Source organism: Bombina bombina, chromosome 2 (genome assembly GCF_027579735.1).
Source record: "Bombina bombina isolate aBomBom1 chromosome 2, aBomBom1.pri, whole genome shotgun sequence".
NCBI lineage: Eukaryota > Metazoa > Chordata > Amphibia > Anura > Bombinatoridae > Bombina > Bombina bombina.
In genome coordinates this window covers 1,185,423,558-1,185,436,070 of record NC_069500.1, presented here as the reverse complement: position 1 = coordinate 1,185,436,070, position 12,513 = coordinate 1,185,423,558, and positions in this window count along the sequence as shown.

The following is a 12,513-nucleotide window of genomic DNA, read 5'->3' as shown; positions in this document are numbered from 1 at the left end:
GTAGGGACGTTTAAAGGGCATCAAAAAGTTATCTGGTGCACAGAGAACACTGTAACAGCATGTGCCCAATATATTAATAGAAATCCAGGAACTGGTGTTAGTGATGGAAGGTACAAAGGAGACCTCAACAGGGTCAAATACTCAAAAATGAAAGGAAGTATCATAAATCCTTCAGGTCAAGAACATGCAGATTTTTGTTTGTTTATTTTCTTACTTTGAGGTACTTTTTTACTTTGAGGTATTGTCCAAAATAAACAAACTGAAGAATAATTTGTCTATTAAATAAAATATAAAATCCTATTGAGGAATAAAACTGCTATGTCAAATAATAAAATAATAATAAGGTGGACAAACATAAGACAATAGCTAGCATGAGAACAGATAACATTAAAACATAACAATTGTAATGCTAGAATAAATATGACTTTGCAATGCATTATTTGTAAAACAAAATATAACAAAATATAAAAATAATACTAGTTTGCTAAATATCTGAAAATACAGCATCTAGCAAATGTACCTTATATGTTAGGGCAGCTTAGTGTGTGATAAAGTGGATAGCTTGCATGAACAATGTAATAAAATGAATGTGGTTATAATGTTTGATAAAGAAATTGTCTAACAGGTGAGTGTGCGCAATAAATGCAGTTCATCTGGTGCAAAAGTATTTTACCAATGACCATTAAAATTATTCAAATTCAGACAGGATTATGAAAAATAATGTGCAACAATTGATTTCAAGTTTCAATTCAAGTGTTTTAAGTCATTCAAGATCCATGTCACCTTCACAAGCATTTTTTATAGGCTGTGATAGTGGATGCCATGCAAGCCCACTGTCACTCAAAGTCAGCATGTGACAGATCAGGTGACCGGAGAGGACAGTCTGAACTTTATTAGAATAATAACTAGTGCACAATGTCTCAGATGCTATAAAATCAAAAGGACATCACGTTTCTGTAAGTTATAGATGAGATGAGGTCAACTGTAGATTCTTACAGGTTTACTACAGCATGTCCTGAATAACATTTCCTATTGAAACAGGGATACAGAGAGAATATGATATTTATTTATTTATAAAATATTTTACCAGGAAGGATACATTGAGATTTCTCTCGTTTTCAAGTATGTCCTGGGTACACAAAACATTGCATTGATACAATAGGGTACAATAAAATACAAAAACAATAATAATACACAATATATGCACAAAAATGTAACAGAGAACAGGTAGGAAATATATAATCAACCATGACAGGTGCATTCTGTTTTGAGATATGTATAGAGGGATCTCTTAAAGGATATTAGGCATGGGGAAGGTTTGAAAGTGGGCGGGAGGTTGTTCCATAATTGTGGGGCTCTGTAGGAAAAGGAGGATCAAGCTGCTTTCTTTTTGTATTGAGGCAGACTAAATAATGTGCTGGTACTGGATCGGAGGTTATAGGAGGTGGGAATAGCAGGGAAGAGCATTCTGCTCAGGTAGGGTGGGAGCTTCCCAGAAAGACTCTTAAACACATGGCAGGAAAGATGGAGGGTTCGTCTGGATTCCAGGGACAGCCAGTTTAGTTCTTTTAGCATGTCACAATGGTGGGTCCTGTAGTTACATTGTAGCACAAAGCAGCAGAACGAGTTATACAATGTATTAAGTTTATTAAGGTGAGTTTGCGGAGCAGGTGCATATACTACATCCCCATAATCCACGATTGGCATCAGCATTTGCTGTACCATCTTTTCCTTTACTGTAGGGCTGAGGCAGGATTTGTTTCTGTACAGGGCACCTATTTTTGGATAAAGTTTAGATGTCAGTTTTTCTATATGGAGGCCAAAAGATAGATTGGGGTCTAACAACATACTTAAGTATTTAAAAGAGTGGACTGTGGTCAGTGTGCAATTTGATTTTGTTTTGATGCATAGAAGGGAATTTTGTAGTTTGTGTAGTTTAGGTCTCGTTCCAAAGATCATTGTGACAGTTTTGTCAGTGTTTAGGAAGAGTTTGATTTTTTAGATCCACTTTTCTACCTCTGTGAACTGGTCTTGGAGCACTGCTTCAAACTGCTGCAGATCGGAATTGTTTGCATAGATTACCGTGTCATCTGCATACATGTGTACAGTTGAGGATTTGCAGACATTAGGCAGATCATTTATAAATAATGTGAATAGTAGGAGGCCGAGAATGGAACCTTGGGGAACACCACACGTGACTGGGAGAGGGAGAGAGTTGCTGTCAGAAATGGAGACATATTGTGATTGATCCGATACATATGATCGAAACCAGGTTAGCGGACGATCACAAATACTTGAGTTTTTTAGTTTGAGCAGTAGTATGTTGTGGTCTACTGTGTCAAAGGCCTTTGCAAAATCAAGGAAAATAGCTCCAGTTAGGTCTCCTTGTTCCATTCCAGTTTGGATGTCATTGCAAACTTTTAGGAGGGCAGTTGTAGTGGAGTGATTTGTACGAAAACCTGATTGATCAGGGGTCAGATAGTTAGATTGTTGGTAATATTCACATAATTGCATATGGCCGCATTTTTCTAAGATTTTTGACAAAACTGGTAGCAATGATATTGGGCGATAGTTAAAAACCAAGGTTATCTCCCCACTTTTATGGATAGGCACTACTCTTGAAGTCTTCCAGAGTTTGGGTATGTATCCAGACACCAAGGATTCGTTAATTAGGGTTGCGACAGGTTTAGCAATCGCTGGCGCACTAAGCTTCAACAGCATTGCTGGGATTTGATCAGGTCCAGACTGGTTTTTCATTTTTAGGTTATTAAGGTGTTTCTTAATGACATTGATGGGTACAGGTCTAAAATTGAACTTCTCTATATTGGGTCTTTGCTGATTTAGTGGGGCCTGATCCACATTTGTAGCTTCAGTATGCGTGCCATTTATTAGTTTGTCAATCAGGGTGGTGGAGCATCCGACAAAATAATTGTTAAAGGCATTTGCTACATCTAAGGGGAGTTGCAGGGTTTGGTTGTCCACATTGACAGTGGAGGGTTGGGAGTGGATTGGTGGAGTTTGTATATTATTTATGACTTTCCAAAACTTTCTAGGGTTTGATATGTTATTGTTCAGATTTTCACAGAAATATTGGGCCTTGGCCAATTTTGATTGTTTAGTGCATATATTTCGCCATTGTCTATATACACAGTGATCGTTCATAGAGCCAGTATGTTTGAACTTTGACCACAATGAATCTCGAAACTGGTACATTTGAATGAGGTCAGCTGTGATCCAATTCAAGTGTGCTCCTTTTACTCTCACCTTACGCAGCGGGGCATGTAAATTCCAAACTTGTAGGAGTTCGGATATAGGAGATATGTATGTTATTACATGCAGTCAAAATAAATTGTGCATATTGCATAAAATCAATGCAGTTTTTATTTTGGTAGGAACAAGACCAACAGCTCCCAAATGTAACACAGCTAGAGCAAGGCCTATTTTTTATATGAAGGAACACTACCAACAATGTGCATTTTAATTGGTAATATGGATGACTAGGGGAGGATTGGCCTAGGGGGGCCTTGTGGGCATGTACACCCCAGTGGCTCAGATATAGTAACCTAAAAATGTTATGTTTTATATTACATGGAAAAGCATCTGAAGCAAAACACATAAGAAATAATGTGTCTGTTTACTTTTTTGGGAGACAAATTTACAGGGAGTGCAGAATTATTAGGCAAATTAGTATTTTGACCACATCATCCTCTTTATGCATGTTGTCTTACTCCAAGCTGTATAGGCTCGAAAGCCTACTACCAATTAAGCATATTAGGTGATGTGCATCTCTGTAATGAGAAGGGGTGTGGTCTAATGACATCAACACCCTATATTAGGTGTGCATAATTATTAGGCAACTTCCTTTCCTTTGGCAAAATGGTTCAAAAGAAGTACTTGACAGGCTCAGAAAAGTCAAAAATAGTGAGATATCTTGCAGAGGGATGCAGCACTCTTAAAATTGCAAAGCTTCTGAAGCGTGATCATCGAACAATCAAGCGTTTCATTCAAAATAGTCAACAGGGTCGCAAGAAGCGTGTGGAAAAACCAAGGCGCAAAATAACTGCCCATGAACTGAGAAAAGTCAAGCGTGCAGCTGCCAAGATGCCACTTGCCACCAGTTTGGCCATATTTCAGAGCTGCAACATTACTGGAGTGCCCAAAAGCACAAGGTGTGCAATACTCAGAGACATGGCCAAGGTAAGAAAGGCTGAAAGACGACCACCACTGAACAAGACACACAAGCTGAAACGTCAAGACTGGGCCAAGAAATATCTCAAGACTGATTTTTCTAAGGTTTTATGGACTGATGAAATGAGAGTGAGTCTTGATGGGCCAGATGGATGGGCCCGTGGCTGGATTGGTAAAGGGCAGAGAGCTCCAGTCCGACTCAGACGCCAGCAAGGTGGAGGTGGAGTACTGGTTTGGGCTGGTATCATCAAAGATGAGCTTGTGGGGCCTTTTCGGGTTGAGGATGGAGTCAAGCTCAACTCCCAGTCCTACTGCCAGTTTCTGGAAGACACCTTCTTCAAGCAGTGGTACAGGAAGAAGTCTGCATCCTTCAAGAAAAACATGATTTTCATGCAGGACAATGCTCCATCACACGCGTCCAAGTACTCCACAGCGTGGCTGGCAAGAAAGGGTATAAAAGAAGAAAATCTAATGACATGGCCTCCTTGTTCACCTGATCTGAACCCCATTGAGAACCTGTGGTCCATCATCAAATGTGAGATTTACAAGGAGGGAAAACAGTACACCTCTCTGAACAGTGTCTGGGAGGCTGTGGTTGCTGCTGCACGCAATGTTGATGTTGATGGTGAACAGATCAAAACACTGACAGAATCCATGGATGGCAGGCTTTTGAGTGTCCTTGCAAAGAAAGGTGGCTATATTGGTCACTGATTTGTTTTTGTTTTGTTTTTGAATGTCAGAAATGTATATTTGTGAATGTTGAGATGCTATATTGGTTTCACTGGTAAAAATAAATAATTGAAATGGGTATATATTTGTTTTTTGTTAAGTTGCCTAATAATTATGCACAGTAATAGTCACCTGCACACACAGATATCCCCCTAAAATAGCTATAACTAAAAACAAACTAAAAACTACTTCCAAAACTATTCAGCTTTGATATTAATGAGTGGGTTCATTGAGAACATGGTTGTTGTTCAATAATAAAATTAATCCTCAAAAATACAACTTGCCTAATAATTCTGCACTCCCTGTAATGAAGTGAGTGCAGCACCCAGACTGATTATAACTTCCACCAGAGAGCCCGCGGAGCAACAGGATCTCTGCTCACCCCTTCTGCTATCCAATACAAAAGAAAGAACACAGCACTTCTGTAAATTTCAGCAATAACTTTTTTTTTTATTGAGGTTAAACTCCCAAAACAATAAGCAATGTTTTGGGCCAAAAACTTACAAATGTTCACGACCTGTTTGTTTCCAACACTTTCAACCCTTTAGCAATTACTGAAACCTGGCTATCTTCCTCTGACACTGCTTCCATTGCTGCTCTCACACATGGTGGTCTTTAGTTTAGCCACACACAAAGGCCAGGTGAGAGACATGGTGGCGGGGTTGGCAGCTTACTCTCCCACCCCTGCACTCTCTCCTTCTGTCCATTCTCACATCAGCGACTGCTTATCTGGCATTTCCTCCTGGATGGCTTCTCACCACCTAAAAATAAACATGTCCAAGACTGAACTACTTCTAATCCCCCCTTCTAACTCTACTCCAGTTTCTAATTTTTCCATCACTGTTGGCGGCACCACTATCTCCCCATCACGACAAGTCTGCTGCCTCGGAGTCACACTTGACTCAAATCTGTCTTTCATTCCCCACATCCAAATGCTATCTTCATCCTGCCACAACCATCTATGGAATATCTCCAAAATTCGATCGTTTCTGAGTGATGAAACTACTAAACTGCTAATCCACTCAATTTCCCGACTTGACTACTGTAATAACTTACTAACTGGCCTCCCTCTTTCCTGCCCCTCTCTCCTTCAATCCATCTTAAATGCATCTGCCAGGCTAATACACCTCTCCCGACGCTCCGTTTCTGTGGCACCTCTCTGAGTCCCTTCACTGGCTCTCCAATCACAGCATAATTAAATTAAAAATTCTCACCCTGACCTACAAAGCCCTCACCAATGCTGCCCCAAACTACCTGTCCTCACTCATCAACAAATATACCCTTGCCCGTCCCCTAAGATCCAACAATGACCTGCTCCTTGCGTCCTCTACCATCACCTCCTCTTATGCTAGACTACAGGACTTCTCTTGTGCAGCACCAACCCTCTGGAACGCACTTCCTCGAGCTGTCAGACTCTCCCCTAACCTCTCCTCCTTTAAACGTTCCTTAAAAACATTTTTATTCAGGGAAGGTTATCACCCAACTCATTAACAAATGAACTTCACTTATCTAACAGTTGCCCTCATCTATCTCCTCACCTTTGCAGTCCCCACCTCCTGTTTCCCATCCTCCTACCCATCTAGATTGTAAATTCCCATGGGAATAGGGCCCTCAATTCCCCCTGTATTTGTCTGTAAAATTTTGTATTTTATTGTATTGTTTCCCCGTTGTACTTTTATCCTTGTACCCATGGGCAGCGCTGCAGAATTTGTTGGTGCTTTATAAATAAATAATAATAATAATAACATCAGACCCTTAATCATACTTATATGGGATTCCAGATTTCTTACTGCTATTCTGCATCTGTAACAGTTCATTAGATATTGTGTCCCTTCCTTCAGCACTCATGCTGGGCAGCCTGCTGCAATAAGAACCCAGCGCTTTGCACAGTAAATTGGGGTAGACAGTATGATAAGTATTTATATGTAACACAACACATAGAAAGTCTGGCACTCTCTTGCAAGCACACAGCTAGATTAAAAGCAAAATGTTAATATATTACAACATTGGATCAAATTGTAATAGGCCCAGGACCACGCCAAGGTCTCTTTTTCTCTGGATCCCTAACCTAAAGCCACACAATGCATGCCTTAAAGGGACAGTCTAGTCAAAATTAAACTTTCATTATTCAGATTTTATCATAAAATTTGCTTTTTTTCTCTAGGTGTTCTTAGTTTAAACTAAACATAGATAGGCTAATATGCTTATTTCTAAGCCCTTGAGGGCTGCCTCTTATCACAGGCTTCTTAAATTTATTTTCAACACAAAGAGACTGAAAGTACACATATAGATAACACTGTGTTTAGGCACAAACAGTTAGCACAACACAATGCTAAATGCAAGACAATAGATAATAAACAGTCACAGTCATGTGATCAGGGGGTTCGAAGAAGGTTCTTAGATACAAGGTAATCACAGAGGTAAAAAGTATATTAATATAACTGTGTTGGTTATGCAAAACTGGGGAATGGGTAATAAAGGGATTATCTATCTTTTAAAACAATAAACATTCTATTGTAGACTGTCCCTTTAAGCCAAACACACTGACATACAAACAAGGGTGACACAAGCCCTTTGTAATTTCCTTACACACATACAAATAAGATCCCTAAAAACATATTGATAGCAACAGTTCAATAACAGTGTTCTAGAACAGTCGCTGCATGTAACGGTTTAAACGTTGAGCAGATTAAGCTGTATGGCAGCATCCAAGTAACAGCAAAGACAACTGCCGCCCACTATTCTTTAGTAATGTGCATTAGCCCATCACTGTTATGTATGTTAGTCCACCTGAAAGCAGTTGTGCAAACGCTTTAACTGTGTACAACTTATTTTAGGTACAATAAATTATACTCAGCATTTAGTTGTGAAGCTAAAACCCTGCTGCCATCACAAAAGCCTCCACTGTAAGTTAACCATTGAAGCCTCCACCTCAAATATTCCTAACTATAGTCCCCACTATACATAACTCTAACCATGACCCCCACTCCATCTTAATCATAATGTGACCCCCTTTGCTACTTAAAGGGACATGAAACCTATTTTTTTTTCTTTCATGATTTAGAAAGAGCATGTAATTTTAATGAACTTTCTAATTTACTTCTATTGTCTAAGTTGCTTAATTGTTTTGATATCCTTTGCTGAAAAGCATATCTAGATAGGCTCATTAGCTGCTGATTGGTGGCTGCACAGAGATGCTTTGTGTGATAGGCTGACCCATGTGCATTGCTATTTCTTCAACAAAGGATTTCTAAAGAAAGAACCATATGAGATAATAGAAGTAAATTGGAATGTTGTTTGAAATTGTATTCTTTGTCTGAATTATGAAAGAACATTTTTGGGTTTAATGTCCCTTTAATACTAACAGTGGACCCCCTCTTTGCACATCAACCTAACTTTAACTTCCCCCACTGATTTAACACTAATCACTATCCCCACTGCAATTTAGCCCAAACTATGACAACCCCATGGTAAGTTAACTGTAACCATAGCTAAAATATAATACCAACATATGTAACTAGAATCCCCAGTGTGGTTAACCCTAAACACAGCTAAATAGAACAACAATCAGTGCAATTAACACTATCTCTAATTACCCCTATTGTCTTTCATCCACCAGTTTTAAATAAACTCCTCCATACAACTGTCAATCAAAATAATCTGATTATTAGTTCAGCATTTGATTGAGGATGAATTATCTAGTAAACATTAGGACTGGCAATGAAATGGTTTGGGGTAATATGTATTTTTTATTTTATATTATTAATGTCCCATTCAATACAGTAGACTTGCATAATTATCAAGTGCATAATAAAAATACAGTGTAATAACACTTACTCTGAATTTCAAATAAGCAGCAAATTTTTTTTCCCCATTTGCTGGCAATCAGCCAATCACAGAACATGTATACACTGAACAAATGCTCAGTAGAAGCTTGTGTCTCAGAAAAAGTGCAAATAAGACTGCAAAATCTGATGATGTAAGTCAATTAGAAAAGTCTATTAAAGGGACAGTCTACTTGAATTTTGTTAAAGTTTAAACAGATAGATAATCACTTTATTACCCATTCCCCCATTGCATAACCAATACTGTTATACTAATATATTGTACTTTTTACCTATCATTACCACGTATCGAAGCTTCTGCAGACAGCCCCTTATCTCAGTGCTTTTTACAAACTTACATTTAGCCAATTAGTGCTGGCTCATGCATAACTCCACAGCAGTGAGCACAATGTTATCTATATGGCACACTTTAACTAGGCTGTGAAAAGCTACTATAATACACAGAGATAAGAGGCAACATGCAGGGGTTTAGAAACAGGCAGATATGTAGATGTTTAGAGATTATAAAGTATATTATTATAACAATGTTGGTTGTGCAATGCTAGGGAACGGGTAATAAAGGTGTTATCTTTAAAACAGGCTCTATCTGAATCATGAAAATTAAATTTTGTCTTTTGCGTCCCTTTAATCAAGGAATCTTATGTTTTAGGGTTTATTGGTGAGAGACAAGACTGTGTAGCAGGAGTTTGAGGTAGGGTGTGCTGTTGAAGGAGTGAATTTTTGTAGTATGAGTGACTGTAATGACAGAGTTATAGGGAGGGGCAATTTTTGTGGCAAGTATGTTCAAAGGACATTTGCCATTAGGGTTAGTGCAGTGGGATTAATCATAAGGGTTAACTCTTTATGGAAGGTTGCAGATAGGATTAAGTATGAAGGAACATTAGCAGTTGCAGTTATTTTAATTGGGGGTGACCATTAGAGATGTGCAGTAGAGGAGTCACATTTATAGTTAAAGGGACAGTCTACACCTGAATTTTTATTGTTTAAAAATATAGATAATCCCTTTATTACCCATTCCGCAGTTTTGTATAACCAACACAGTTATATTAATCTACTTTTTACCTCTGTGATTACCTTGTATCTAAGCCTCTGCAGACTGCCCCCTTATCTCAGTGCTTTTGACAGACATGCAGTTTAGCCAATCAGTGCAGACTCCTAAATAACTCCATGGGAGTGAGCAAAATGTTATCTATATGACACAGATGAACTAGTACTGTCTAACGGTAAAAAACTTCCAAAATGCTCTTAGCTAAGAGGCGGGTTTCAACAGTTTAGAAAACAGTTTGAGCCTACCTAGGTTTAGCTTTTCAAAAATCCCACCAAGGGAACAAAGCAAATTTAATGATAAAAGTAAATTGGAAAGTTGTTTAAAATTGCTTGCCCTGACAAAAACTAAGGAATTCCGGGGGGAGGAGCTGAAGAGTAAGGTCACGAGAACTCTCTCTCTCTGACTCCCAGCAAGAGCAGCTGGCAGAGAATCCCTGTGCCTAGAACCCTGGACCTGGGGCGGATTGCTGAGCAGATACTGATGGCTACCGGGACTCCAACAGTGCTTGCTACATCGCACTGAGCTGCTTGTCGCAGCACTCCTGAGGGACTACTCTTTGATAACGCCTAAACACAGCACAGGTGAATACCAGGCTTTGGCTTAGTTCACTGAAGATGAATCAAGAATTGCCAGACCCCTCTATTTCGTTTCCCCTCCCACCGGTGTTGCGAGAGGGGGGAACAACCGTTACACCTGTCTGGGAACTTGGTCTATCCTGAGAGAATACAGCTCTACAGCCCTGCACTTACTTGATAACCTGCATCATCGCCGTCGCTGATTTGGAATCTGCAGCCCCTGGAGGTGGTTCCTAGAGGTTCGGCTGGTCGGCTCTCTCTCCCCCCATGGAAGTTGCGGATGGGGAGGAATGCACCGGATCTACGTACCATAAGCAACCAACGATCAGTCCGGTTAGCACCACAATAGAGCGGCGGTGGAGACCACATTGTGCGGAAGGATCGCTTTGCCTTAAACAGGTTACTCCCCTCCCACCGATGCTCCAACAGGGGGATCCTGGTTCAACTTGGCTGTGAGTATACAAAGGCTGCACGGAGCGACAGTCAGGGACAAACGAAGCAACTGGATGGTGTTGGCAGGTACTGTGACCTTGAAACCAAGCTGGTTATGACATTGTTCTTGCAAACAAAAGTAAACAAGTGACGGTATAATTGATATTAATTGCTGTATAACAAAAATTGGAAATTAGACTTATATTGCCGTCAAGAGGCATAAAAAGGTGGAAATATGGCTGAAGTTGTAAACCGTAAGAGACACAAGTAATCAGCAGCCAGCAAAGCAAAATGGATAATGCTTTCTCTGCTTGCATGTTTTTTTTTATTTACTTTCTCTTTTCTTTTTTCTAGGCAATACAGGTGTTTTTTTTTTGTTTTTTGTGTGTGACATATAAAATGATGTAATTGTGGTGTCCAAGTATTGGCATTATTCATGAAACTTAGCAAAAAGTATGTACCTGCAGTTAAATTGATACTGAAAAACTGAATTTGAAAAGTCCAAGTTGCTGCACTGACCTACTATCATTTTCTTATAAGCAGGAAGTAAGTGGCCTTACCGTTTAAAATAAGTAATAAAAAAAATGGAAAGCATACTGTAGGAGAAGTAGGCATCACAAGAAACAGAGGTTTTTTTTAAATGCTGTAGCTGATTGTTATTGATTCTATACCAGGCTACAATTGTTAACTGCAAAGATTATGCTTCTAAAGTTAAAGTGTCAGAAAAACTAGTTCTTAAAGGTACGGGCTGCTCAGTTAGATACTATTATCCCCTTACAGGCAGAAGGTGTTAGGCCTCCTCGCCTAAAAATATTATCAACTTGGGAGGTGTTAAGGGGAATAATATAATATTGCTGCATAGCTTTAACCCTGGCTATTCCAAAAAGGAGCCTACAGTAAGACGGAGGATTAAGCTGGTAGTCGTATTGCCTTTATAAAATAGGATATTAAAAAGGTAGGGACTCAAAGACATGAGTTAATCTAACCCAGTCTTAGGCTCCACACTGGGCACGGTACCCAGGATTTAATTTTTTGTTTGTTTTTTCCTGCTAAAAATCGGCGTTTAAAAGTTATCCTTTTGTCAGCCACCATAACTGACTTAATTAATTGGCACGTAATTCACTTCCTTTTTTTTTTTTTTCTCTCCTCCACTATAATCAATAATATAACACGTCACGACTCACGCTAAGGGGGATAAATTTATCACTTCATCTTGGGGTTTTCCCTGTTTTTGTTTTTTTTCTCTCCCTTTTTCTCTCTTTTTTCACTAGAATTGGCCACCGCAATTAACCACACCATAGGCACTTTCTCCAAATCACTTGCACATGGATACATTTTTTAACACCCAACACAAATCTTCACCCTCAGCTATGGCGGCCCGACAAAGAGACAGGAAAAACAGGACCACACCTGAGACTTCTATCGACACACATCCAGCGGTTATCAATCCTGCACACAGCAATGAGCCGCTTGATATTCATTCACTGGTAGCAAGTATTTCTGAAGTCCTGGCTCCTAAATTCTATAGTCTCAGGCATGAAATAAAGCAAGACATCTCACGCCTAATGAATTAAATTAGACAATTTTCAAACAGGTTATCAGAGGCAGAACAAACGATATCAGACCTAGAAGACCATACTACAGCTCAGAACGCTAAAGTAGAATCCTCCTTATCTAAGTTTATCAAAATGCAAGA